Here is a 24,998-nt window from a genome sequence, read left to right on the forward strand (position 1 = left end):
TTGTGTGCTGGTAGACACTGTACCATTTGGATTGAGTTTTACTGCCTAGAGAGGAAAAGTAACATTTTCCTGTACCTGTCTAGAAGCCATGATAAGTTACTGGTAAAGGGCATGTCTGGGGTTCCGATTTTGATTTCTTTATTTACCAAACCATTAGCCCCTGTGTACACATGAAACCCCTAGAATCTGAAGAGCTACATTGTATTTACCCTCATTTTTATTGTTTTGAAATACTCCTCTCCTCCTCCCAAATTACAACCACTGTGTGTACTCTGGAGTAACTTTCCCCCAAACTATGAATTTCAATTCTTTCTGAAGCTGTCTTTCTGGATTTGAATATAATTACACGCTTTGGGTGCAAATTGTGGTTTTTGCTACATAAGAAACTAATGGAAATGATCTGCCTGTTCCTGTAGTTTACAGATTATATGCTTCAGAACCGGGGCTATATATTTAGGCTGCTTTTCTGTGTGGCACATTAAAATGAAAATGAACTCAGGGTGAGCCACCATGGTTGCTAGGCAGTGGAGCAGGTTGATGGAGCATTGCATTAAACCAAGACAGCATTGCTGTTTTACTTAACATCTATTTGCCTTTCACTCTTGTCATTTGGTGCTGTCACAGAAAGCAAAGAGGGATTCAGTTGGGAGGATCTGGTTATCTGTAGAGGTTTACACAGGAAGAAAAAATTCATCACCCCAAACTTCAGTGTGTAAAGAGTATTTTAGTAGAATCTGAAATCAGAGCCCAGAGAACTCTTGTGATGAAGAGTGTATGGGACCTGGAGTAGTGCAAGAATAGAGCTGGCATCTCAGGGGACATGTCACTTGAGTAGGTTAGCAAAGGGAAATTAACTAGCTCCTGTAGACTGGACCCTGCCTCAGTGGCTACAGATGAAAGCACATCACTCTGGTTAGAAATTTTAAGCATGCCTCTAGAGTTCATTTATTATCTAGCCAGAGTCCTGTGAGTAATTGTGATGGGCAGCAAGGGCTGTAGCAGGCAGCAAGGGCTCTGGGGCTTCTTCATAATTGATAACTAATAGAATGTCTCCCACTGCTTTGAAATCCTGGCTTTAATGGAACCCAAAGCTCTGAAAAATGATTAGATTCACAGATAAAGTAGAATACTTAGATTTGGGGGTTTCAGTAGCTCTCTGGTTAGTAAAAGAAAAAAGGAAGAAAGAAAGAAAGAAAGAGAGAATGAAAGAAAGAAAGAAAGAAAGAAAGAAAGAAAGAGAGAAAGAAAGAAAGAAAAAGAGAAAGAATGAAAGAAAGAAAGTTAGCAAAGAGGGCTAAAGGGTTAAAGCTTAACAATCTTAAGGAATTTTGTTAAAGGAATGATTTTACAGCTTTGGTAGGTATAGCCTTATCCTCTCTCTCTCTCTCTCTCTCTCTCTCTCTCTCAAACACACACACACACACACACACCCTCTCTCTCCTTCTCCCCCTCCCCTTCTTCCTCTCAATCTCTCTCTCTGTCTGCCTCTCTGTTTCTCTCTGTCTCTCTCTGTCTCTGTCTCTCTCTCTTTGTGTATGTGTGTGTATGTGTGTGTGCAAATCCTCTTCTCTCTTCACAAACTAGTAATTCTACATTATCACAAAGACATCTCTGAGTACGTCCTTACATTAATTTACACTTAAGTAAATCCAAGAGAAGACTTTGCTTCTATACAAACACTAAGGAACCTATTTTAGTAATCACTAACTATTGGAATACTGTAATGCCTTTTAATGTACTTAGTGTACCTTAGAGTTCCCTAAAGTTTTTAGGTCATTTGATTCTCCTATGAGGGAGGGACAGTTCTTTTCCTATTTTTAAGGTGCTGCCCTTGGCAGGGACAGTTTTGATAATTGCCTAAGGCCATTCATATGTGGTAGAACCAGGTTGAGTATCCAAAAAATTTGAATCCACACACGTGTTTGAATATTTAAATTTTTCTGTATTGTTACTGGGAGTCATAGGTTCTCAAAGTGCATTTCTTAAAATCCTCAACCCTTTTTAGAGGGCCTCTTCTGATCTTCCTAGGGCAACAATATATTGTGAGACCTGTGCAACCAACACCACACACTCACTTTGTGTCAAATACTTAGCTAGATACTTTTTTTTTTTTTTTAACCTCAAAGTAGGTAACATTGTTATGGTGAATTTACAAAGAAACTGTCTTTAAGTTACTAATTTCCAGAATTCCTTCCACTTACTAAATTCTTGGCCTCTCCAGCCTAGCAAACTTTTAGGTCTGGTACTTACAAAAATGTCTACCTTGTCCCTGCTTCTGAGAACATCTGATTCCATTTCCCTATATCCACAAATCTATTACTTTGGGGTCAAGTCTTTTCTAAAGAGCTTTTGCAATCCCATCTATTTCCAGAGTCCTCTGGCAAGTAACAGATGTGTGTTCAATCAAGGATCCAAGTGCCAGGCAAGGGGCATCAAATGATAGGATAGCTCCTAGTGACCGTGTCACCTATTTTTTAAAAATCCACTATAAAGAATACTGCTATCAGAAAATATGGTTTCCATAGTTGCCAGTGGCTCACTCTTCAACTTGAAATTTTAAGCAAACTGACAGTTTGTTCTGGATTTCATTATTTTCTCTATAAAATGATAGAATTTGAGTTAATGATATCTAAGTGGCTTGCCAGCCGTCTTTATGAATTAGCTCTTCATTTTTGTACCGGGGTTTATAAGCAAAATTCAGATGATCTCTAAACTACATTTTCACTTTATTAGTCTACCTTGTATCTACTTCTATTTTTGACTCATTGTATCTATTGTATATGTGGCAGTAGCTCATTAATTATGAGGGTAAAACTAATGAAATGAATACTTCAAGAATGGCAGTATTTTTTTTTCCAATTTGAGCCAGTATGTGTGTGTATATGCACAGGTGGATGAATGTGTGAGCTGGAAAAAAATTAATGTAGCAGTAATGCCTTGACAGCATGCTAATTAGTTTGTGGCCCTGGAATTTACAGACCAGACAGGGGCTATGAGCTTGCTGTGAATTACAGATGTGGAAGTGCTTTAGTGTCTACTTCTTTCTGCTCAGATTTCATTGATCACCCCAGTAGTATCACAGGGTTGTGCCAGTGGGTCAATAGTCTCATAAGGGGACAGCTTTTACGTGAACTAAGGATGTAAAGCTTAAATTCTGTCCCTCCACAGTCAGCTTGTCTCCTTGGAATAACTAGTATTTTGTTTTGTTTTGTTTTTCTTTCCGTATCTTTGTCTGTAAATGGATCTCCATCAGATTCTCTTTCTGCAATTAACTATCCCTTAGAATTATTATCACAGAGTACACTCTTTCAGATAATCATAAGATAGCAAAGGCTTTCTTTTCTTGCCCAAGGTAATTTAATAATGGCTACCCTGAAAAAGATTCACAATCAGATCTCCAAAGTCCCCAGGTCCTGATGTGGGTGTGACCCTACTCCAGGGATGCCCATGATGCAGGACTTCATTGCACTCTACAACTGCTTTGCAATTGTGTAATCATCAAATATTAAGCCTGAAAGAGGTCTGTAGAGACTTTCACCCATCAAATTATTTTTTCATGGGAAGAAGCTAACAGACCAATCACAATTTGCAAATTAGAGGCAAGGCAAGGCAAACAAGGATTCTACCCTCAGTCTGCCTGTTGTACCACCATCTTAGTTCTTGAGCTCACCTGGATTGGTAGGCTGGAGTGGTCTCCAGGGTAACTTGACAAACTAATCAACACTAAAGGAGTAGAGCCAGCATGGGAGCCAAGACACTCTAACCCTCATACTGATTCCCTTAATGTCACCCCAGTGAAGCTCCCACTTCATCCTAGGCTTGCCCCTCCTTCCAAGGGTGGCCACTTTTCTCTCTGCCCCATCAGCCTAGGAGAGAAATTCAGTATGCTGCAGTTAAATCAAACTGTTTGATGAGAGCTTTTGAGCCTAATTACATGGAAGGTTTCTTCCAGTGAAAGGAGAGAGGAAAGAGAAAGGGAGAAATTAAATTGAAGTGTAAATCAGTCAAGGGCTCAGATCCTGAGCTTGCTTTCTTTTTAATCAAGAGTAAAATAAGAGGAGAGTTTGAAGGATCATCACAAGACACTGCTAACTACCCAAGGAGCTCTTGACTGAAGATGGTTTGTCATGAAAAGAAAAAAATGTACAATTTGTCCAAAAAAGGAAAAATCTGAAGGTTGTGTGGTACTTAGAAACATCACGCCGAGGGGAAGAGCCATTGGTTTTTCTGTGATGAATACCTCTTTTATTCTAGATGGCTGCCACATTTCCTAATATACCTTAGGTACTTAATAAATATTTTAAAGCAGTGATTTGGTAAATATGTAATGTATAATGGAGGTGATTCTATTGTTATGTAGGACAATGTAGCATCCTTTCTCTACAGTCTTAGGCATTAAACCTGAAATGAGCATTCAAAGGTTTTAGTGATTTTCCTTTATGGTCATCATGGACTCAACAAAGCTCCATAAATTATTGCTATTTGTGTAATGTTTTACAATATGACAGAAAAAATTCCATCATCACTTTTGAGTCTCACTACAGCCCGGTGCAGTAAGAGAATAGATGTTATGACTGTTATTTGGCCCATTTTTAAGCTGATGCAATCAAAACCAAAGCTGAGATGACTTGACCAAGTCATTCAAGCATTAAATGACAGAGCAGAAATGGATATCTAGCCTGTATTGTCCACTAGATCTCCCTGTACAGAGAAAATTCTTATGTGGAATTTCTGAGAATTCCTGTAGAAGAGGGGTAAGATATTAGAAGAGAGCAATGTTTGAAAAAAAAAAGTGATGGTCTTCGTAATTCATTATAGAATAATTATAATTAGAAATTCATGGCATTGTGTAGGTACTGCAGTAGGAATTAAAACATGAACTTTAAGCTCAAGTTATTTTTAATGTAGCTTCAAATTCTTTAAAGGCAATCTTAGATCTTCCTTTCCTACCCCCACAGAACCCCCCACTCTATCACCTAGAAAGACTCAATATCCCCCTTTGCAGACCTCATACCTCTCTTGCTAAGCTCTCCCTAATAATTGAGCCTTCTTTCTGAAGCGCCAGGCTCTTCATGTTATTCTCCTCTGGGATCACAGGCTGAGAAACAATCAGATCATGTCCTTTTTCCATCAAGGACAATATCTCAGCTTTACTTTTCCCGATCTGTCTTCATTTATTCATTGAGTATATCTGTCCTGTTTCCACTGTATTGTCTTTGTATACTTTCAATTTCTTTCTATTTCCCACACAGTTGCCCTTTCTGATCATAATATCAACCATCAAAGTTTGTATGTTATCTCTCAAGACCCTCTCTGAATGCCACCACTGAAGAGTACAGTTTCAAATCTCTTCCCAGCATAACACCTTTTTTCATTGTAGCTTAACTGTCTCTAGGATGTTCCTTGTGTGTGCTTTGTTTCCTTCATCATGCCAAAACATAAACACTGAGAATAGAGGCCTCCTCTGTCTTTTTCATGAGTGTATCTCCAAAGTCTTAAAAATCAACAAATGAAGAGTGAATTTTTATAAACATATACTGAATGAAGTGATAGGTGAATAACTGGCATGCATGACTCGTGGCTCCAACCCAATAGTTTAACCTCACTTCTTACTAGGCTATTTAATCTGCCATGTATTTAGAGTATACTCTTCCCATATGTCTGTATCTAGCTATTTGTCTCATTTTATTATAACATCTCATATTATAGGTCAACCCTAAGTATCTGACCTACAAGGTTTCTTTTTCTATGCCTCATTTGCATAGCAATTTTCCATGAGTCTCCCAAATTTGTTCTGTACAATTCTTGTTTCATTGTATAACTGCAGCTAATAAGGTTATATTAAGATTTCTAGTATATCTTAGTCATTGTCTTGGGCATCAAATACTTACTGACTCATGAGCATGATTCAGACAATTCCTATAAGAAGTTCATATGTTCACATCTTGGTTGAAGAATGTACTCTCACATTCTCAAATATACATCATTGTACTTCTATCATTTATTTATAGTGATTGTTTTTTTGTACTTTCTTAAGGGGAAAGAATGAGCTATTTGTTTCGTATTCTGAATGGCAGACAGTTGTTCTTTTATATTAATCTATACTTTTAAAATACTCATTAACAAAATAAGATAAGGAGGTTAATAAGGTAAGGTCATAGAATAGTTTAATGCATATTGTGTGATAGACATTAGAGGTATAAGTTATGGTGGAGCCAGAGAGGGAGAGATGTCACATGCAATTAGGTCATTTCAAAGTATTTTGTCAGTGGGTTAGAGAAGCTCAAGTTTAAAACATACTTACTGCTCTTGCAGCGGACCTAGATTTGCTTCCCAGCACACACATGGTGGCACACAACTGCCTATGACTATGGGCCCATGTTCTCTGCTGCTGATACCTGGCTGTGCAGCCCATTAGTTAAAAGAAGGCAATGCATAATCGTGAGATATTTTATTATAGGAGAAAGAAAATAGGCTGACCATGTAGAGGAAAAGAAAGAAGAGGAAGGAGAGGAGAAGAGAAGGAGAGAGAGAGAGAAAAGGGAAAAAGAAAGCAAGAGAGCAAGAGAGCAAGAGAGGAAATCAAGAGAGAGAACAAAGAGCAAGAGAGGAAGAAAGGAAGCAAGAGAGGACAAACAGCAAGAGAGAGAAGACGGCAAGAGAGAGGGGAGGAGGCGAACTGCCTGGCTGTGGTCAGATAACTGGGGGGTAGGATCCAGCTAGAATGCTAGGAGCTTGAGGCATTTTCTACATGACAGAGCACACATCTCCTGCGGGGGCAGCTATGGTGGGGTTGGGACTGAAACAGAAGCCAGAGACCCAGGAGTTATGGCCAAACGCCTTCCGTCCCTTGCAGGCAGAGATTAACCACTGGGGCTTGGGTTCTTGACTTATACTCAACTGGGCCCAGGTTGCCTGAACAGACCACTGCCATACATATGACTTCAGTTCAGTGGACTCAATCCCCTATTCTTGCCTCTGTAGGCTCCTGCATGCATGTGGTACACATAAAGTCCTTTACCAATATACATAGGTAGATACCAAGTTTTATAAGTACTCTGAGTAAAGCAGGGTGTAATCATTTAGGAAGGAGGTCAGAGATGTTAGAGACCAGTAGCTGAGTTTGCTCAGTGACTATTTAAGGGATCTCTATGAGAAGAGATAGTAGAGAAAGCAAAGGCTCTTCATAGAATACCAAGTAATAGCTGTAACAGCAACAGCTCTTGATGTTTAAAAACAAAGTACATGGGCACCCTCAGATTTATTTCAGTCACTCTATAATTAATTTGTCACTATCATTTACAAGAGAGGAAAAGTACTGCATCTAAGAAATTAGGACTTAAAATCTTATAGAAATCCTAGCTTTAATAGAAACAAAGTTTTCTTTCCTCATGGGTTTTCATTGCCCTTGAAATCATGAAAAAAATTGAGTCCTACAAACAGTTTTGCTCATCCATTTCTTCACCTCCTGCACTGGTTGACTTCCATCAAGATCTGAGCTTTGTCTTTGAGTAGATCACCAGCAGGAAGTATTTGGTTCCCCTTATTAAATGCAAATTCCCACAATATAGGTGTTTGTAACTTTCTAGAATCTACCCCTTCTTCATTTAGAGTTGCTACTGTATATCTGGCCATGAAATTATTTGATTAATGTCCCGTTCCTAAGCCCATTAGTATGACATAGGGTTGTTAGAAATTCCAGATACTCAATTCAATTTTGTATTCAAATAAACAACTGACATTTTAAGTATGCCCCATGTAACATTAAGAGATGGTTGCTCAGTTTGGTACGTAGTTTTGCTGAAACTTAAATTAACTGGGTATCAAATTTTATTGAGCAATTCTATCAAAGACTACATTTGTTTCTCTTCCTACTCTGTTAACTAGAAGGACAACAGACAATCACTGTATACTTATTAAAGACCTTAAATGCTGTTTGTGAAAATACCTTCCTTGTCATCAGAATTGGGATGACAGGATATTGAGTTGAGAAGAAGCAAAAAAAAAAAAATGTAATTGATATAGGATGTCATAGTTAGACTTGAAAGACAGACACATGTATGAGGAGTATTTCTGAGCAGGGTTCAGTTGTTCACAGGTACTGAATAAACCAAGCAAACCAGCATGAGGAACAGGCAGGGGACCATTTTTAGTACTGATTGGGATCATAAAAAGTGACAAAGAGAAAAACAAATACAATTCCTGTCCTGGCTACAGGGATTCACAAGTATAATTCTCTGTTTCTACATCATGACCCTTCAGAGAATAGAATTATTTTTGTAAAGACAGCCATTAAATTATCGCGTCTCTTTGTAAATTCAATTACGTTTTGCAGACAATGTAGTTTCTGAGTTCAGAGATGTTTGTCTTCATTGCTATGCATTTTTAATGGATTCTTTTTATTTAAGTCCAGTATCTCTCAGTGTGGAAGGCTGTACTTGTGAAGAATAGGTAACTTTGCAGTATGTGTAGTAAATCTCATATGCATTTATATTGGCAGGATGATTTTGTATCCAACGGACTTTCTAAAAATGGGCTATAACTGGACTATAATGAGATGACCAGCCAGAGGCTAATTTCTATGTTATTTCTTCCTGATGCCGGGACAGGTGATGATAAACAAGTTGCAAGTGCCCACTTCAGATAATAAAGATGTAATTCCAGCCATTTAAGTTTGTATTGAGAGCAAATCTTTTCTTTCCTTATTCTTTTCAATTAGTGAACAATGTAGCCCCTGGCCTAGAGCTACAGTGGAGCAGATAATTACATGTTCATCACTAGATGTGTGAACAGAGATGTGTGGTTCAGCTGCTGACAGTCTCTCGGTTGCATTTGCAGAAGGCTCTGAAGTATTCCTCCAAACATATTTGCTTGTCATTAACTCTTAGTTACAAAAGGTGTAGTTGAGTTGATGATGAAGAAAGTGAATCAAGGAGGAGACCCAGAGTCTGGGGGCGGGGGGGAGCTCAAAAATGGGCGTGACTAATTATTCTCTTCTTAGCTTATCACTTGAGACCAGGGTGTAATGAGATTTTCTTTTTGAGGTGTCAGCTAGTAAGTCTATCTGGCTCTGGTTTTCATAAGAATTGCTCAGCTCTGCCACTAAAGTGCAGACACAGCCACAGGCAATACAGTAACCACTAAGGGGGCCAAATTCACCAACCCCTGTGAACTACTGGAGACTCCCGATTCCTGTGGCTGTAATATAATCTTCCTGACAAGGCTTTTGTGATCAGATTGTTTACACAGGCAGTTTAGTACAGAGGCTGAAACAGTAATAAGAATTTCAAAAAATACCAATTCTAATTAGTATTGTGATTTTACTAAATGGATCGCAAGTCTGGAAGGAATCCTGAGGGCCATAGAAAATTTAGCCTTGGAAATGCCAGTGGTGTCAAGGAGCATAGGGACCCAGGGAAAGTAACTGAAGTATGCTTTCCCTTAGTCTTCTTAGTACATCACTTCTGGAACAGTCAGTAAATATGGTAGCATGGAGCCACACTGGCTCTTGAGGAATTGGGCATTTGTCCAGGATGTGTATATTGAATACCAACCATATAAAACACTGCACTATGTATTGATCAGTGAAGTTCCTGCCTTTGATCTAGCAGGCTATAATTATTCAGATAACTATAATGAGGTGAGACATTATCAGATGAATGATGACTTCCTCACAAGTACTATGCTTATGTATTGCCCTTGTTAGCTCCTCTGATCTCCTTGGCATATTCTTTCTGAAAGACACCAAGGCTCAAATGTGCTGGAGCAAAAAGTTGAATTTGTCTTAATGACTGTGCAACATATCTTCTAGCAGGCATTGGAGAGAGAAGACCACATGAAATATGCAGTTCGGTTAGTTGTTGCTGTATTACAAACCACATTACAAATTAGTGTTTCCCACAGCTGTGTTAGTAGCTTATGTTTCTGTGACTCAACAATTTGGGTTTGATGTGGCTGGCAATTCTAATGGCTTCATATGAGATCCTCATGTAGCTCCAAGTAACTGACAGACTCAGGCTAACAATATAAGATGGTCTCACTTATGGTGTGATCTGGCCATTAACAAGGGGGTCTTAGATGCCCTCATCTGACCTGTTATTTTCCACTGGACGAGGACTGCTACATGATGGCTTTGGGTGCCTTCCTTCCAAGAGAATGATGTAGAAAGGGCACCAAGAACCCTTGAGAGTGAGGAAATCACAAGTTAGTACTTTCGTGGTATGCTTTTGGTCAAAGAAGTCAATATGTAGAGAAGATTATATTTCTTATCAAGAGGAATGTGAAATCATTCTAAAGGGAGGATAGGGTGGGGAAAGGATTCTGCAGAAACATGGGGGAAGGGTTTCCTACTGCATTTCCAGTCTACTACACTGTGATAATTGAGTTAGACTTTGGAGTGAGAGCCCCAATAAAGCTTGGAGAAGTACAGTCTTTGTAGGAGTCAGAATTAGAAAAGAACAGTAGTTTATATTAGCTGAGAATGGGGGCATATACCTGTGTTCCACTATCTAGGAAAGTTCCCACTTGCCTTTGCTCCTATAAAAAAAAAAAACTCTTACAGTTGGTAGAAGCAACCTTGTAAGACTGGTTTCCATATAGACAATGCTTCTAACTTTTCAGAGTGTTTTAATTAATGACTCTAATAAATGTGCTATGCAACTTTGCTGCTTTTCTTTACTTAAAAAGCAATGGTAAAGCTACTTAGGTTTCCCTCTCTGCCACTTAGTAAACCCAGGGTTCATGCTTACCTCTCAAAGACAGCAGTGTGCCCACGAGCTATGATTCACTGTGGCTGAGTGTTTGGCCCAGCAGCTGTTTTGATGCAGAAGATGAAAGTTTGATGGACTTTCAGATGGAACGGAAAGGAGCAAAGAGATTTTATTTCCTCGGCAGCTGTCTTACCCATCTTCATTAAGATGGGCTGTGGACACCACAAGGCCATTCTGAACCCATGGTCATAAAACTAATAGACGCCACTCAACCCAGACAGCTCATATTGCCACCTGAGATCTGTCATCTTGGTGGTTATTGCAGAAGAAGGAGTCTCTTGTAGGGAACACAACGGTCCTCGTGTGACAGAAGTGAAACTGAAAGAAATAGATTTTTCTATTAGCTGCAAATCAAACCTTTGCACATCATCCCTCAGAGGTGACAGCACTGGCTTCTGTAAGACAGGCTTTGAACAAATTATTCAAGCTTGCAGAAGACAATACAGGATTAATATCCGCGTGGGAGGACATGGGAACTGGGCCTATGTGATAAGATTCTACCCGCCTTCTTGTTTTAGTCTTGTAAATGTCTCTCTGTGTAGGTGGAGAGGATGCATTTGTAGGTAAGAGGTTGCAGCAGGGGTTTTCAAGGAAGAATCTATTGATTTGAGAGATCTTGAAATAGATAAATGAACCAGGGTCACCATTCTAAATTTCTAGTTATGAGGTTTTTTTTGTTTTGTTTTTTGTTTTTCTCCCAGTAAACATTGGTAGAGGGAGGCAAGAATACATGCTCTTTCCAATATCAGCCTGCATGTATATTTCTGTGGCTAGTTTCTGCCCTACTAGTCAGTGCCTTGCCTTCCCTGGATTGTCATCATTGATTGATTGTGTCCTCATCATGTGTCGGGTACCTTATAAATATGATGATATCTTTTTTTATTTATACAAAGATTCTGACATGGATAATACCATCGCCCACAAGATAACAGGGCTCAGAGAGGAGGGGTGACTTTTCCAGGAACATACTACTGAGAAGTTACAATGCAAACACCCAGTCCCGTCCCCTGTGCCCCGCACCCCACCCCCAGCACAGGTCCTCCTATTGGGATACCCAGCCTTATTAAGATGAGGATAATGCAGAATCTGTGAATGCTATAACCTGCTAAGGGGTCGTTCTCTCTGTCCTTATTTAAATCGTTGGAAGTCTTCCCCACAGTTGTTAAGTCAAATCATCGGCTCCATAACATAATAGCATAATTGGAATGAAGATAAAGATCAGGTCCTGTGAGAACCTTTGGAATCTGAAGGGGCTGACTAGATCATCTAGCAATGCTAATTTAACGTCTCTGGCTACTGTTGCTGCATTGTACAGAAAATGAGGTCTAGCTAGGTCAAGTCTGGAGTGGTAGCTAACAAGAGCTCTTCTTTGCTCTGTGCCTTTTCTCCTCATCAGCATTGTGTATTTCTTGTGGAATAATTGACTCTCTTAGATGGCAGTCCAAGGACCAAGGTAAAAACCATTCACTTGGGAGCAACTTAGGCTAGCAGCTGACAAGCCTTATTTTTTTGGACAAAGGAGCACATAGTAAATAAAATAAAATAAAATAAAATAAAATAAAATAAATAGTGGTTAGGCTTTTTAGAATAGAACTATTTTTGTTGCTGTCATCCTATTCTAATCAGTGAGCACCACAGACAGTCTAAAAATGAAGGAAAGTATAGACATCAGTTTATCCCACACTGCTCTGTTTAAAAAAAAATTGACCAAGAGCTGGATTTGGCTTGTACATATCTGGGCACAGGTCTCTAGAGGTATGATGATCTCATAGCTGAGATTTATGCTCTAGTAATAATATTATAATAATAATTGGATGGTATATTATAATTGTAATCAGATGGTATATTATAACAGTAATCAGATGGTATACCAAGAGGGCAAATGCCTCCAGAGCAGTACAATGTCAAATCTCCACAGCTGCCTTACGCTTTAGGGCATACAAAATATTTTTAAAACTGTCACCTCTAATAACCTTTTAAAACAACCCCTGCTCAAGTTTTCCATAAGCAAAGGAAACTTGCCATCTGAGGAATGTAGCAGCATAAAGTGAAAATGAGCTGAACCGTGCTGAAGGATAGAAACTGGGTGTTCTGTTGGAGACTGGTTGCGTGCCTTCTGATCTTGTAAGGGCATGCCCGCTCTGTTCCCTGTAGGTGTCAGAGGTTCGCCAGTTGACATCTACAAGTCATAGCCAACATCCACAGGGACTTTTCAGGTGAAACCATTTAGAAAAAGGTTTAATCCGAGACTGAGGTTTGAAGTAAGTTCGTCATCTTTCCCCATTAAATGCTAGTCAGCTAGTAGATTGCTGAGAAAAAATGACCCCTGCTTAAAAGGTAAGGTGAGGGAGGTACAATTTAAAAAATTTTCTGGCGAGATGGCTCAGCGGGTAAGAACACTGACTGCACTCTTCCGAAGGTCCTGAGTTCGGATCCCAGCCACCACATGGTGGCTCACAACCACCCATAATGAGATCTGATGCCCTCATCTAGTGCCTCTGAAGACAGCTACAGTGAATTACTATGCCGGAACCGTTCTGAGTTCAATTCCCAGCAGCCACACACATGATAGCTCTTGGCTATCTGTACAGCTACAGTGTACTTATACACATAAAATAAATAAAATAAATCTTAAAAAATTAAAAAAAAATATTTTGTGCATGTGAGCACCCACATAGTCATAAATCAGGCAGCTCCAAACCAGAAATGATAGAGGAATGCAATTGAAGAAGCAATCAGGGACACATTGTATAATGCAAAGTTCAAGTGATGCAAAGAAAAAACATGCTTGGTTGCAACCATAATTTTACCACTGTAGCATATTCCACTGTAATGTCTCATGCTACATCTCAATTTAGATAAGTATACATTTGCTGTCTACTTCTTATTGGCTTAGCTTACCCTCATTTCTTTCTAAGAGGCATATATATATGAGCCCAAACAAACTTTTCCTCTTAGTCAAGCACAGTTAATGTTGCTTATATGTCCTAGCAACCTTTATTTTTTTCAGAGATTCTTCAGTATTTTCTCCACATTAATTGGCTTTAACACTTGTGAATATCATTCTGTCTACAGCATTTATTTAGTACAGCTTTTTACTTTGGGTTTACAGTAAAAAGGTCCAAGAGCCTCCAGTTAGACAGCTTCTTTACTCATAGGTAAGGTACTGGGACATCCTGTCGGGACTGGTCATATTCTACAGACTACTAGAAGACCAACAAGGATGTTGAATCTGTAGGTGGGTTAGGAATGGCTTTTGTGTCTGCCACTCATCAGCATTGCTACTCTGGCCATGTTCTTTGTTTGTTTGTTTGTTTGTTTTGTTTTTTGTTTATTGTGTTCTTCCCTTGTGAAGCTGGTTTTTTTGTTTGTTTGTTTGTTTTTTGTTTTTTAATAGAGTTTATGTGGCTAGGACTTTAGTGTTAATGTGTATGAAGTGCTTCCAAACTTACTTAAGTGTTTTATTAAATGCCAGCGATTGTCAATGCTGATAAAAAGCAATTACCATATGGCATTGCATACAGGTTTCCTGCTTTTACTGCGAATAGCATACATTTGCAGAAAGTTAGCTGCTATTTGTCTGGTTCCTACAGATTCTAAGACTTGTTGACAAATGCAACTTTTTCTCATAGCATTTTACATCTGGAGGATATCCCTGAGGTTTTTTTTACTTGTTTGTTTTGTTTTTGTTTTTCTTTTTTTTTTTTTTTTTTTTTTTTTTTTGCCAAGAACATGTTTTTGAGACAAAGGATGGGATTAATGGAGAGTGAATGAGTGTCTCTCAGGACAGACAGGAGACTGAGAGCACAGATATTATTTTTCCTTGGACTCTACATATCCTCTACCACTTAAACTCTTTGCATCCACCTGATAACACCATCATATTTTTGTGATTGCTTTCAAGATCTTGCTGCCCACACTTGAAAAACTCATGTGATAGCCACATAACCTGAACCTAATCACCTCATTTCACCTTCCCTTGGTTTTCATTGAGTGAAGCTTGTACACAAGACTCTTTAATGTGGCTCCCTCTTAGCTAAGACATGGAACTAATGAAAAGAATGGGATCCAGGCAGACTTTGACTAAAGTCCTGCTGTCAGTGGGCCTGATTTTATTAGCCCAAGTCTAGATTAAGTACAAGAAAAAAAATGACCAATTGTAAAAAGTAATCTCACTGGTCAAGATTTTGCCATGGGATTTCATCATTGAAGTGGTTCTGTGTTGACCTAGAGTGGTCTTGTGTGCATCCCTTCAGAGTTCCTCTGTGGGCCAGTGTCCTTCTTTGAGCAGATGTATTGCCAAAGTGTTTACCCTTTCATTTGATCCATCACTGGAGGATTTAAAGTATCAAAGCCACGGCAGCCCATCTACTCAGTCCCTCTAAGGAAGAGACCTACAGTCATCAGCATTGAACCCTCCCCATCTTTACTCAGTCCCTCTAAGGACAAGACCTACAGTCATCAGCATTGAACACTCCCCATTCTGAAAATTCTTCCTTTTTGGCTTTCTGTGATTCCTTCTCTTCAGCCCTTCATCTCAGCCTTGTGCTCCTTGCTCCAGGTAAGTCAGCAGCACTGTCTTTTTATATTTAAGAGCAAACAGTTTAGATATTCTTCCCAATGTTACTTTAGTCACTTGTAAAGAGTCTTTAACTTTAAATGTAGTCCTAGTTGCTTTGGCAGAGGTGAGTGTGTGCGTGAGTGCATGGATGTTTGTGTGTGTGCGCGCGCGTGTGTGTGTGTGTGTGTGTGTGTGTGTTATTTTAATATAACTTTATTTGTTTGGCTATTATTTTTTGTGAGCACTGTGATCTTCTTCTTGAAGAGCCATTTAATTGCATGCTCTCTGGGAGCTGTTGATCATGTCTTCTGCTGCCAGCTTCTCAAGGTCCTCTAAGAAGCTGTTTCCCTCCTTTCCTCTTAGCTGTGACACCTAGTTCATCATCAGAGATAAGCCACACTTGTCTGCAAATTGCAATCTCATCAGGTCTGCAAGATAACATCTAGTTTGACTTTTTCCAGCACCTTCCATTAACACTTGGGACTTCTGCCTTTTGGAAGAGCCAGACCTCACCTCACAGATGGACAACTGTGATTCCCCATTACTGTTTTCATTAAACTTGACAGCCTTTTTACATTCCAGATAGGATGAGCCACTTTTCAATGACCTTTATTAGATGCTGTCTCCTTGAAAAGGGTCACTTGCGAAGTAGTATGTGAGGCCACTCCCTGTACTTCCAGAAAGTAATTGTTTTTGATAAACAACTCGTTTCAGCTTTAGAATTCTTTCACATCCCTAATTATGAGAGCTACCATTTATCAGTGCATAGCCCTTGGCATGATCTCACTTATCTCCTATGCCTGAAAATTTTCTTATTAATGTACTCTTTTTTCAGAAGGAAACTGAGTTGCCAAAAAGGTTGAGTGTTCCTGGTTTCACAGCAACAGGAAAAAGCTGGGATTTAAATGTAATAAATCTGTCCTCAGAGCTTAGAGAACTCCAGACTCTGCCACCTACATGCATCCTGCCTGTAGCTACTGGCTGATCAGTTATATCAGTGATGGGTTATTTCAAAAAACATCACCCCAAAACTCAGCAGCAGGAAATAATGAGTACTTGTTATCTCATCAATATTTGAGGATCAGGAATTTAGGAGTCACTTAGCTGGGGAAATCTGGCTCAAGGTCACCTATGAATTTGCAATCAGGACAGTGGTTTGGTCTATATACATCCTGAAGGCTTAGCTGAAGCTGAGACTGGGACATCCATTTCCAGGGTCTACCCACATTCCAAAGCTGAGGAAATCAGGTCCTTACCACCTCCCTAAATTTCTGGTCCTTATTTTTTATTTAAAAGTGAAGTCAGTCTTCATTTGATTTATCATCTCAGTGTTCTCCATCATATCCTTACATTCCCCTCATCTCCTCACCCTGAATCCTTATCAGACGCTTCTAGATCAGGCCATGTGTATTAGTTTGCCATAAAAGTACCCACTATACAGCTTAATCAACAAGAATAGGTTTTATCACAGTGCTGGAACCCAAGAACAAGATCAAGTTTTTCCACATATTGAATTTCTGCTGAAACACCCATGTTTGCTTCATAGCTGCTCACAGTTTCCCTTCTCTCCCATACTATTTTATTTTTATGTATTTCTGTGGCTTGATCACGTCTCATAAGGATACTCATAGTATAGAACTTAACTATTTACCTTACTTTTTTCTTCTGTGGAACCATACCCAAGTGCTTAGATTCTGACATCCACACTATCATTTGTCAGTGTTGGAGGAAAAACAGTCCTTTTCATGGAGCCATTTTTGTTCTGTATACATATTGAAATTTCTATGTATGTCTTCTTACCTGTGTAACTTGGACTTCTCGTCTCTGGTCCTAATCTCCTATTCTCAAATCGATTTTATTATCAACCTTAACCTTAAGTTGTATGCCATTTGGCTGCTCACTGGGCTTGAAGGAATGTGGTGTTCTCTGAAGGCTGGATAAGTTCTTCCAGGGCCTAAAGAATTCTCTAGAAACTTTTAAACCCATATGTGGTGTTCCAAAGAAGGTGCTTCTATAGTCAGAAAATCTTGTATAATGTATTTGTGAACCTGTATAAGCATTAAACTAAAAAATGCTTTACCTGTTGTGAGTGCAGTTCTATAGATGTTCCCATTCCCTAATTTGGTAGGTCCTGTAGCTATTCCACAATGTTGTGATGCCTCAAGAGGTGGCCTGAGAACAAGATGGAAACTAGTTAAAGGACAAAAACAGACATATCCTTTCTTGTCTTACAATCAAAGATGTGATGGTTACAAAGAAGGTATCGGAGGAGGTGTTAATTGAGAATATGTGCCGGCTGTGCACAACGGCCCCATATTGGTTGCTCATTAGCACAAGGGAAGCATTTGAGTCTCTTGCCAGAATTACCTGCCTGTGGTCTGTCTCAGTCCTCTGTGGCTGCCACCGTAGCCCTGTTTTCCTTTGAAACTTGGCAGTCCATGAGTTATGCTGGAATCCCCAGGTGAACCTAATGTATCCAATTTCTCTCCCTCTCCTTCCTTTATCCTGTAATGTGCTGTTGGTTCCATCCACATAAACATGATGATGAATAACCAGACTTATTGCAATGGCTCCATTCAGCACACTAAGACTTAAAATATGCCCGATAAAATTGAGGGAAGCATTCAAGTCCCCATGGCAGCATGGTTATCTATCTTTTCCTTGGAGTGAAGTTTGGCAGGTGTTTAGGAATAGTTCTTTCCAAAGTCAGAATTCATGGTAATGCATTGTTCTAAAATTCAGGACTAATGTTCCACTCTATTAAAAAAAAAAAGAAAAGAAAAAGAAAAAAAAGAAAAGGAAAGAAAGGAGGAATCTGTATAAACTACTTAAAAAACTAAGAGGCATTTACAAGAAATTGGTTTGTTAGGTAACAAAGAAATTTCACTAGAAGTAAGGGAGTATGTGTAAGAAACTCAAACAAAATCAATTATGCCCAAAGGTATGAGCGTTCAATGATCATTGGATAAAATAGATTTCAAAGTATACATTTACAAGATGCACATAAATAGGATGATAAATAACTAGAGATTCATCTGCAAACAAGGTGAAGGATTGTGGTTTTCACTGCCAACAAGTGAGCGATATCCGTCCTCTTATTGTCTGTCCTTGACTATAAGAAGGGTATAAGAGAATGAATTCGAGTATATTCTGTCTATTGTGTTTAGCCTAGCCAGAATGAGCTACAGTGGAAAGGAGTTATGCCTCGGAAAACAATTTATTTAACACATTTCAATGCTACACAGAGCTTTATTTCTTAATATAGGCTATTATTTGCTCCTGGAATGAAGGCAGAGCAGGATATAGCCCTTTGGGGAGAGACTTAACTAAGAAATGCATTTCCAGATGATATCACATGCAAACAGTACTCTGAAATCACTAGACATCAAAATTAATCAGGCTGAATCCACCGCTTTGTCAGGTGTAAATCTCTAAACTTACAAAGTTACTGAACTGATAGGAAGAGTGATTCTAAATCAGGAGGCAAGTGTTATTTCCCACTTCTTTTCCTTCTTCATCTTTTTTTAAATCTGTCACCACCTGTGTTCTTAAAATCGGAATATGATTGAGAAAGCAGGAAAAAATGTGATTTTTATATTGCAAAAGAGTCATGTAAACAGTTCCTGGCTTCAAATACTTTTTAAATGCATCTCAGTTTTGCCTCACTGTGAACATTTGATGCTGATATGGAGAAAATAAACATAGAAGAGGAATTTTTTTTATGACTTCTCACATGGGTTCTTAGTTAGGACTGTTTAGCAAACAATGAAGGCAAAAAAAAAAAATCTCAGGGAGATATTTTGGTAGGGGCGATATTAAAAGTATTCAGTGCCAGACAGGGCGTGGGTGTTATCCCAATCAAATTGGTCTCAGGTTGTCTGATGAGATAATAAGATAGATAATAAGATAATTACCTATGAGTGGCTAACTCATGGAAGGGAAAGAGGACAGGATGGACAGTGGTCAGGGTGAGTTTGAAGCACTGACCTTTTGCTGTCCAATTAGAAAACCATCTTTGACATTTTAATAATTGATGTAACCAGTTAGATATACATCCAGGGATGCTGACCCCATGTGCTGATTGTTGCAAGATGAAAGTTTACTTCTAAAGTATCTTTGTTCAACTCTACTTGACTTTCCCACTAGCTATTATCTGTTCTCTCTACTCGGTCTTTCGCTTTTTCTTCCTCTTTTCTCTCTCTCTCCCTCTGCTTTTGCTGTCTTTTCTCTTTCCTTTATGTCCTTTTCTCTCTCTTTATTACATTGTGATGAGAGAAGACTCAACTTGGGTGTGTTATTTATTCTTCATGCTCTGTTGTTTGGAAGGTTTTAATGTTTGTTCTTTTAGTGTATCATAAGACAGGGTGGTTAATAAACAATTAAAAAGGACATGCATATTCAAGAGGTTGAAAGTCCAGAATCAAGTTTTCAATGGGGGCTGTTTAACCTTCTGGAGGCATTTAGGAGGGTCCTTCCTTGCTTTTGGTGAATGTTCTGCCATTTGTAGACTTCGGCATTTCTTGGTTTTTGGCCAAAGTGTCCCTAGGTCTATTTTACTGCCATATGACATCCCCCTTCCCCAAGCAACTGTGTCTTCTCTAAGGATACCTGTGACCACCCAAGGCACTCCCATGTGAGTTCACCTTAACTCACAACTTCTACAGTGACTCTCTGTCCATATAAGGTTACATAGTGCAATGATGGGAGACTTCTAACATAATTCAACTGTGAGATTCTATTTCATGGGTAAGCACTTAGCATAAGGAACATTTACTGCAAAGAGAACTTGGATACTGAAAACTCCAAGAATGCCAAGTTATATTTATTTTTACACAATGATTTTATCTTTTGATTAAAGTACAGCTCATAATGTATTTAATATAATATATTACTGGCTAAGTGTCTATAAATCATAAATACACATATGTTATGGTCTGGTTACTCAGCAAGTTTTATTGATGATGACTAGAGTAACATGAGAAACAGATTTTACTCATAATAGAATTAAGTATTGATCATGCCACTGTTGCAGTGAGAATCTCCATATAGAATTTTGCACAGATGCATTTCAAGTTAGATTGTTTAAGCAATGAGACTAAGAAAGAAAAGAAAACAAATCAAATTATTAAATTTACCCTCAGTCCAAGCAAGGAATGAAGTTCTCTGCCCTAAGCCAGGGACTTTCAACATGTATAATGAGGGCCATAGGTTCTTGGAAGGAACATGTGGAGAAGCAGCTAGAAAAGGATGAGATGATTTAGAGTCAGGATTCTGCCCTAGCAACCTCATAGAGGGAAGCTCTGACATGCTGTTCCTTACGGTCTGCGCCAAACTGAATTATTCTGTCCATCCTGTCAGGAAAGTTCTGACACCCTATCGTTAGAATGACACCTGCATGTTCCTCTCCAATTTAGCTTTGTTATTAAGATTTAGATCAACATGAATTGTCAACCTTGAGGCATTCCTCAGCCTTTGTCATGTTTGTAAGATGGGCTGGAGTACATTGCTAGTTTATTAGGTATTCCCAGCAGGAAAATCCAGACAGATCAGAACTAGAGATGTGATTTAAAAGTTTTGTATGTCTGTTGCTGTTTTTCTAAACTTCTCTGGAATATTATTTCTGTAAATTCTGAATAATTGTATCTATTGTTTCTCTGGATTCTTCTGGTTAGCCCCAGGGGAAATTTTCCTATACCTATGTGACATTTCTCTTTTATAATTTCTTGGCTCATTACTCTCATTTATGGAAATTTATCCTAAGTATTGCCTTCCTTTCCTTGTGGTTATATCCTAATCATTGAATATTAATATTTGTATTCTATTCTTTGCTTTATACTCAGTTTATTTTTAACCACATTTGATGGCTATTTGCTTCCGGGCAATGTTTTATATAGTCATCCAATAATGTCTGCCACAGCCATGTTGCCTATAAACACAGGCAGGTGAGTCCATGGCCCCTTCTTTTCTGTCCATATTGCACTTCTGCTTCTGAAAGAGAGAAATCTACCAGACTTGCAGCCCACCTCTTTTTTGCTTAATTAAAACTATGGTGAGACTTTCAAGTTTCAACTTTTTAAAATATGATTCCTCATCTGCCAAGAAAAAAGAGACAGATAATTCTGATTGGTTAGTTCTTGTGCTAGCAGAAGCTATTCTCCATCCTTTATAATCGCTTTCTTACAGATACCAAACTATACCCTAAGCATGTAGAAGGATTAAATACTGATCAAAGACCAGGTTAGCTGTATCCTCAGGACAAGCTGATTCAATGGAGAGAAGCTCAGGCGCTGCGTGAAAGAGAAATAAATTACCAATCAGTGGTTATCAACAATAAAAACTGCAGAGTAGAATTGGACCTGATATTTTAGCTGGGTTGTATATGCAAAGTGAGAGAATGTTCAGTTACTTGAATTAGGTGTAAAGGTCTCAGATGTAGTCTTCGTGTCCTTTCCATGGAATCTTAAGGCCTTTTGTAAAGACAGAATCTAGTCTTTCTGAGTAATTATTAGCAATGTTGTAATTTTATGTGTGTTGCTTTTAGGCAGGGCCAACGTTATAATAATGGCTTGAATCAATTATGGATATTTAAAGTCCTCTCTGCAATTGAGTGTAACAATGTCATTACCCTCTGCATGAACTGCATTCTCTCTTGACCAACTCTGCTAATAATCATCCTCATTTAAGAAACAGATTTCTTACTTGTCTGGCAGGATTTTGTCTAGTTAGAATATGCTCTAAAATGCCCCTGTGTGACAGATTCAGCCTTTAGCTTGCATAGTGTATATTTCTCCCATCTCTATTTTGCTTAAGAACATGGCTGTTCTAATGTGGTTCCCTTTTCACCCAGAATAATTTATATCTTTGCTTCTAAATAATAATAGAAAATCACAGCCATACTGACAAAATTAGAGAAGACATTAACAAATAATTCAGATTAAAATATGAAATTGGCAAATACATACGATCTGTCATTTTGCCCAAGGTGACTAATTAATTACTACAATTTCTCACTTCCCCATGTTCAGTGAGAACATGACTTTGAAAAGCTATTCAGGGAAGCAGAGCTTGGTAGTTATTAACATGCAAATACCCATAAGCAACTACACAAGCCATTCTCCCACACAGGAAGTATGATCTGTACACTGAGTAGGCAGGGGTCCACTGTTCTAAGTTGAATGTTTGCTTCAGTCACTTGGCAGTTTGATCATGAAATTTTACAGCTGGCCAGGGCCATAGAGTAGTGGTTACAATTTCTGAATTGCTACTAAATGAGTCAAGCTGGAGGGAGGTAGACTGAGGTCTATAAAATGGGGCAGCTATTAGAATCCTTCCGCATTGCCCCTGTTCAACCTAAAGTAAACTAAACAGGTGAATTTTTGCCAGTTTCATACAGTTTTACAGATATACCAGGAGAATCAGCACAGGGTGTGGTTGTGGATAATGACACTGATTCCACACTAGGAATTTTATTTCAAAGCAACATCCCCCATTTTCTCCCTCGGCATTGGGGTGTCTTCTTTCTTCAGTGTTGACCTAGGACAGTGTCTTGTTGTAATGAAGTGACACCTTCTTGAGTGAATTCATTTTTAGTATTTTTTTTAACCCACCTATGGTCTGGACATGATTTGGAAATTTTAATTGCTTTGATGATGCTCAGTGTGTTAGCGTAGTTTGTTTATCAACATACAGACATATTTGTTGTCTTTAAACATTGTCCTCTGAATAGATGCACTGAAGAGCATTTATGCATAGTGAAGGTCAAATTAAATAATAGTTTTTCAGTGTTTAAAGGATCACTAAATATGGCGTTATTTTTCTTCATTTTTTTTCTTCTTTTCCTTTCTAGTTTTTCAAATTACTCCCAACAGTAGAACCATTTCCCTGCCGGGTACTATATAGTGGTGAAATGTATAACCTAATAGACCTGTGTTTTAAAATGAATTTCTTTTTAAATAAATAATATTTTCATCTATTTTGTTTCATATTCTTAGACAATACACATTAATCATGCCAACCATCACTCCTTCCATCCACCACTAAGATTCACCCCTATTTGTCCCAATTTCATCTTTTCTTTTTCCATTTTATTGTTATTAATAATCTCTAAGTCTTATAAGTGCTTCTCACATATGCATTGCAGGAAATATTAAAAAAGAAATCACCCCTCAAGCTCTCTTGCCCCACCGGTACCAGCTGGCCACATCACTATGTCCTGGCGGGCTCCTGCTATTTCCTTCTACCTAGCAAGATCATCTTACTTACATGCAGTGCTCTATACACCCCACAATCAGTCATCTAGCGCCTAGTTACCCAGTAGAAACATGATTCTTAAGGCTTAATTATCCGATCAGGTTTATATAATAATAATATCACAATTTACAAGATGCCAATACAGTAATTTCAGAGCCAAATGATAAAGACAATGTTTTAACCCAATTATTCTAACCCTGTGAAAACCTTAACTACTTGCTGCTGTTTAAAACCACTCGGGGTCTGGATCGTCCTCCTGTTCATCCACCTCCATGATGATTTCTCCTGCTTCCCTTCTCCTGCTCTCTGACCTCTCTCACTCCTAAACTTCTAGCTCTATCTCTATATTCCTGTCCAATCACAGGCCTGTCACTGTCCTAATGTGATTGAACAGAGAAAATGCCGCAACACATATGTGTGAGTATGTGGCCCCACCCTTCTTGGAGGAGGTATTGGCAGTTGATACTGTTGAATAGATTTCTAAAAGGAAGGGCATTCTATTCTCCATCATAGTGTGAAAATGCTGGGATGAGTTTTTTCCAATTCTTTGCTTTTTATTTTAATTATTCCAGTGAATATTTGGAGGGGGTCTTGGAATAACCCAAAGGTTTTTATATGCACATATCAATCATAAACTTACACATAATAATTTGTACAGATGATTAGAGAACAGTTCTTTCCTGAGTCTAGACTTTTTGGTAACTCATGCTGACACAAAGACACTTCATGACATTATTGTCTCATACAGTAGGTGGGTGGCTATAGGGTTTAGTAACAAAACAAATTCTAAAGAAAGTATACAAATTGACAGTTGATTCAAAGAGAGTTTGAAATACTGCCAGGTATCTTTGGTAGTGATCAGATTAGAAGCCCTTGAGAGTGAGTCTTGATAATATCTACTTTCTATTGTTTCACAGAGTTCATAGGAATATGCTGAATACACGTTGAGCCAGATTTTTAGGTGATACTAATAACAGATCAAAACACTTTTGAATAATCCAGTGCCATGAAGTAAAATGATAAGAAAGTAACATTTCTTTGTGTCCCTTATGTTAGGCATTTATTTCCCCCAGTACACTGAAAGAAGCTACCAAAGGAATTAACAACTCTTTTTTAGGTAGGAACATTGAAAATAAAACATACTAAGTTGAAGGCCACAGGTTTAAAAATATATCTAAAGTACAATTTGGTTTTCTTTGATTCGAGTTTCTGGTTTCTCTGATTAAAAGAAACAGGCAAGAAAGCACCACTAGTGTAGGGAAGGTCGGCTGTGAAACAGGTCAGGAATTTGAGCTGAACACAAAGTCAGTGATGGGCCATAAGATGCTAAAAGAAATGTACACTGTAAGGAATTCCATTGAACTTAGTGCTGGTTCATCACTAAAAATTGTGGTATCTAGGCACCTCATAGCATTGAG

General features: G+C 38.5%; 1 protein-coding gene and 1 long non-coding RNA gene across 31 annotated transcripts in view; one reads left to right on the forward strand and one right to left on the reverse strand.

Moving 5' to 3' along the window:
- Nrxn3 (neurexin 3) overlaps positions 1–24,998 on the forward strand; it is a 1,683,426-nt gene that overhangs the window by 1,181,012 nt on the left and 477,416 nt on the right. The window lies entirely within an intron of this gene.
- Positions 8,131–23,951, reverse strand: LOC116079855. Of its 2 annotated transcripts, XR_004114175.1 has the most exons (6): positions 23,788–23,951; positions 20,466–20,567; positions 17,411–17,502; positions 10,749–11,087; positions 10,495–10,536; positions 8,131–10,181 (listed from the first exon to the last, which is right to left on the reverse strand). It is a non-coding gene; the product is annotated as an uncharacterized LOC116079855 (long non-coding RNA). The 2 variants fall into 2 exon arrangements; XR_004114176.1 differs by lacking the exon at positions 10,495–10,536.

This window comes from Mastomys coucha, unplaced genomic scaffold, assembly GCF_008632895.1.
Source record: "Mastomys coucha isolate ucsf_1 unplaced genomic scaffold, UCSF_Mcou_1 pScaffold6, whole genome shotgun sequence".
NCBI classification, from domain to species: Eukaryota; Metazoa; Chordata; class Mammalia; order Rodentia; family Muridae; genus Mastomys; species Mastomys coucha.